Consider the following 5,533-nt stretch of genomic DNA (forward strand, 5'->3'; position numbering starts at 1 on the left):
AACGAACTATGTCAACTAAATTGCTTAGTTTAAACAATATTTATTGTTTTGCCTCGGACTAGAATCTCGCGACGTCATTGGACGAAACGCGTCACGTGGCTGCCTTACAAATTTCTTTAAAAGGCAAGCGTCAAAATTTATAGCGCAACATGGCGGACGTAACGTTATTTGAACTGATTTTCTACACAAACGTTTGTTTACATATCAAACTTTAGGTCCTCGACAAAACAAAACACTTATTAGGTTTGTTACTGACTGTTTAAAGAAATTTGTTGGGTCGGTAAAGTCCATAGAAGGCTCGGCTCCGCCTCGCCTTCTATGGACTTTACCGACCCCACAAATTTCTTTAAACAGTCAGTAACAAACCTAATAAGTAATATTGATATTTTTACAATATCAGTTACAGATATATAATTTACATTATGTACAATAAGATTGGGAAGCAAGCTTATACAAATACCTTTCTTTTAGATTAGAAAAAATATGAGAGGTGCAAGTTACATGCATGCATAATGGAAAAAAACGAATCAGAAAGCTTATATAAGATATATGTCAACTTTGATCGCACTGATTGTAAGTCGGACAACGTTTTATCAGCTATTTCCTTTATTATAGTCACTATAGTAATCTTTCTGTCAAAAAACGGAGCACGCATTCTAAAAGAGAAAAAACATGATTGCTAATGTAGTATTTATGCCATTGTTGTTTTTTTTTTTCGAAAATGTCAATTCTCAAGTTAGGGAAAAGCTGTTACTTTTGACTGACCCGGCAGAAATCTACACTCATATTACTGAGCTGCAGCATGATCTACAGGAACTGACGTCAAAGTTTCAAGCGCGGGCGGCTGTTGTTCAATCCCAGCAGTCCGAACTTCTTCACAGGAAGCTGCTCTGAAAACGCAAAATAATTAGCTTGCCGCGCAAGAAAAGAACATAACGGAACTAAAAGCAACGCAAGATAAAACACAGAAAGGTTGAAATAGTGGATTTTAGTTTTAAGTACATAATCATTGGTCAAGCTTGTTATTTTAATGAAATATATGAACAATTCCAGGCGGTGCCATCTACGTTCGCTGGGGAAAACATGGATGTCCTGACAACGACACAGAACTTGTTTACTAGGGTAAGAATATGTAGATGCTTTGATAATTATTCTTTGGGTCCCTTTAACCTTTCGATGTCACGTATTAATTTATGAAACGGTTAACATTACAAACAAATAAAACTGCTTATTCATGGGTGAAAAGGTAGCAAGCAAGGTAGAAAAGTATACAAATTCCTCTCAAATTTTGCTTATTCTTTAAATGTTGCCTAGCTTGCAAAAAACACCAAATGAAATCTTAAAATATCGTCAGTATTCAAAATTTTCTTTATGATTTGTTAAAAAGTTACATGTACTTCTGAGTTCAACTATTTGGAAGTTTGCCATTACATAAATAGTGCCTGTTTGTGGGGGTAACAGTTGAAATTGACACCCCGAGGAAACCATTGTCAACCGACGCGAAGCGGAGGTTGACAATGGTTTTGGGGGGTGTCAGTTTCAACTGTTATCCTTTCAAACAGGCACTGTTTATCTTATTATACTGAATGTCTTAATTTTAGAGAATTTTTATATTGCTTTTATATAGAAATGACGTGAATTCTACGGCGAACCGTACGCGCATAATTTACGCGCATGTAACAATTCGTTGTGTTACCTGTTGCTAAGTGTGTTGCTAACGCTGAGGGTAATATAAGGGATTATCAACTGCGTCTAAATCAATCAGATTTCAGTATTTAACATGAAAGTATAATAATACGTGTTAATATACACATTGTAAATATCAACAGTATGGAATAAGATACTAGTATCATATATTAACAATTGATTCAGACATTAGTAATTCAGATGCAAACGACGCAAAGACGCACCGTGGTTTGATACAGAGTGCAAAACGGCGAAAAGGATGTGGACCAATGCTATCTACCGGTACAATAATGAAAGGTCAATAAACAACCGAATTGAAATGTTTACGGCCAAGAAGTGTTACAAATCTATTATCCAAAAGAAAATTGCAAGCTACAAACTAAACCAAAGAGGTAAATTAAAGCAACTAAAGACCAAGAATCCCAAAGAATTCTGGAAAATATTGAGTCCAAAGGAGAAGGCGCAGCAAGTGAAAATACCACCTGACGATTTTTTCAGCTATTTTCAGGATTTGTGTTCGCGAAATGAAAAGGATGAATATGTCACCACGCAGGAAACCCAAGAAACGGACCCGATCGCAATCGCCTTCCCAGAGCTAGACGAAACAATAACCAGCAAAGAGATCGTCGATGCGGTCAAATCTCTAAAAAATGAAAAATCGAGCGGCTATGACAACATTATCAACGAGATGCTCAGTGCAGATGTGTCAACCCTTGAACCAGTGTTAAATGTGTTATTTAATTCGATATTTGATAGTGGTTATTATCCTTTAAGTTGGAAACTGGGTATTATTGTGCCGATTTTTAAAAAAGGAGATAAAATGGATCCACAGAACTACCGGGGAATAACCCTACTAAGCTGCTTGGCGAAGCTTTTCTCTCGTATCCTAAATAATAGATTACAAAGATGGGCAGAAGAAAATAGTGTGATATCTGATGCACAATATGGGGTTTAAGAAAGGCTGTAGTACTATTGATGCATTATATGTTTTAAAAAGTATCGTTGACTTTAAAGTTGCAAATGGCAGTAAGCTTTTTTGTACATTTGTAGATTTTAGGAGAGCGTTTGACACGAATGATAGAAATGCATTGTATTATAAAATGTTTAAGTTAGGTATAGAAGGTAAAATGTTACGCATAATCAAATCTATGTATGATGATGTGAAAAGTTGTGTACGAGTTAATGGTAATCTTACAGATTTTTTTGAAAACAAAATAGGTGTGTTGCAGGGGGACATATTGTCACCTATGCTTTTTTCTCTATTCCTGGAAGACCTAGAAACACACTTGCACGAGAACTTGTCAGCGGGCATAGACATTGATCAAATAAACATTTTTCTGCTTCTATTTGCAGACGATTTAGCTATAATAAGCGAAACGCCAAATGGTCTACAAAAACACCTAAACACGCTTCATACATATTGTGAAAGATGGGGCCTCACGGTCAATATCGATAAAACTAAGGTGATGATTTTCCAAAAGGGTCGAACAAGAAAGGGATACAAATTTTGTTATAATAACAAAAATCTGGAAATTGTGGACAGTTTTGCATACATTGGAACGGTTCTATCCCCAAATGGCCTCTTCAATAAACATGTGAAAATAACTGCGGAAAAAAAACCACTACAATTATATAATACGTTTATGTACAAAACTCAAAAATTGTCTCTTGATTGCAAGACAATGATGGAACTATTTGACGAGGCCTGTTCCTCGAAAATGAACTACGGAGCAGAAGTGTGGGGATATACAAATGCGAAAGACCTTGAACGTGTTCATTTAAAATTCTGTAAAAGACTGCTCGGGGTGAAAACTTCTACATGTACCCCTGCAGTATATTGTGAACTAGGAAGAAAACCATTGTTATTAACTAGAACATTACGCATAATTAAGTATTGGTTTAAAGTTTTACGCTCCCAAAATTGTCTTATGAAATCAATTTATGATTATGATCTGAAAAACATGTTATCAAGCTGGATTATTTTTGTCAAGAACACCCTATTGTCAAATGGTTTCGGTGATGTGTGGTATTACCCTGAGTCGGTAAATGAAAAAATGTTTTATGTATATTTTGAGCAAAGATTGTCAGATTGTTTTTACCAAAATTTAAGGGTAGAAATTGAAAATGCTCACCCTTTACGTCTATATAAATATCTAAACTTGCCTGTACACCAGGCAGAGTATCTAAATCACATATTATATGATAAACATAGGAAAGCCTTAAGTAGACTTAGATTATCTTCACATCGTCTACGAATCGAATCTGGTAGATATGATAAAAATGTCCTATTAATGAAAGGAAATGTATATATTGTAAATTAAACGATGTCGAAGATGAATACCATTTTGTTTTAGTGTGTGATTTTTACACGGAGTTAAGGAAATTATATATTAAGAAATACTTCTATGTACGACCAAGTATGGCAAAATTTATTGATTTACTCAATTCTGATTCTATATTTATGTTAAAAAAACTGGGTAAATATGTGTACGAATCTTTTAATAAGAGGGACAACTTTACCATCAGACGTGAATAGGTGTAAATCAAGTTTATATATAACTACTGCTTTGTTGGTCTTTTTGATATTTTTTCATCCACTTTATACCTTTTATATATATTTATATAACCTGCCTCCCACCTGTACCCACAATTATTGTAAAGTACTGTTAAATTGTATGCTATGGCAATGTATGTAATGTATACGCCAATAAACTACTACTACTATGAAAAAAAAAATGTACATGTATGTACCTACTAAACTTTGTCACCATTGAAATAATATGATATTATGAAATGATATGACAGGGTTTGCAGGGGGCTTGTATTATGCACACACTGGGGCTGCAGCAGAGTATTTGTACCTTTCGCCAAATCCAGTCTTTACAACACTACCCGTCGTCGTCCGTTATGCGTTCATGTACGGAGCCGAGTACGATTCGAACGCGTTCGGTCATGATAACGGGGACGATATACCATGCACAGTGTGTCATAGCCGGTCCGCCACCAGCTCTACCATGATACCTGGAACGAACAATTGTGTCTCTGGTTGGAAGACTCAGTATAAGGGTTACCTTGCAGCAGGCGCCTATAACGAGCAAGCGGCCTCACAGTATATATGTTTGGACGCGGCGTCGGAAACTGTTGTTAATGGTCACGACAACAATAACGGGAAGCTGGTCCAGCCCGTCAAAGCGGTCTGTGGGGCACTAGAATGTCCCCCGTACGACGACGGCAAGATCCTGACATGCGCCGTTTGCACGAAATAATTGAAACAGTCTAATTTCATGTACAATGTATATGAACACATTTCAGATAATGAATACAATAAAGTTTATTGCAGATCATAAGTATCTGATTTATGATAATTGGGAAATTATCACAATTAAAATGTGAAATATTTATATCAAGATGTTTCACAGGTATCACAGGATGCTTATATCATTTACGTAGAAATATTGTACCCGAGAGAACATTAACAAAGTTGAAGTCAATTGCACACATTTAGATACTTAGGACAGAGTAAGTGATATCCTAAAATTAGGACAATGTTTTGGCGGTTCAGAAATTTAGGAAAGCTTCGAGAAACAGACTTATTCAAACTATTTGTTTGGGACCCCATTGAAGGAGAGACAATTCATCAATTCACAAACTAAATACGATACAAGTTTGAGAAGTAGGGAATTGATGAATTGTCTCTCCTTCAATGGGGTCCCAAACAAATAGTTTGAATAAGTCTGTTTCTCGAAGCTTTCCTAAATTTCTGAACCGCCAAAACATTGTCCTAATTTTAGGATATCACTTACTCTGTCCTAAGTAAGACCATCCATGTTTGTTGTTGGTCACTGAT

At 35.8% G+C, this 5,533-nt stretch overlaps 1 pseudogene; it reads left to right on the forward strand.

Moving 5' to 3' along the window:
- The first annotated feature begins 672 nt into the window (after positions 1–672).
- On the forward strand, positions 673–5,020 carry LOC128182251 (short-chain collagen C4-like; annotated as a pseudogene).
- Positions 5,021–5,533: the final 513 nt, after the last annotated feature.

The sequence above is a fragment of the Crassostrea angulata genome, chromosome 4, assembly GCF_025612915.1.
Source record: "Crassostrea angulata isolate pt1a10 chromosome 4, ASM2561291v2, whole genome shotgun sequence".
In the NCBI taxonomy this organism is placed as follows: domain Eukaryota; kingdom Metazoa; phylum Mollusca; class Bivalvia; order Ostreida; family Ostreidae; genus Magallana; species Magallana angulata.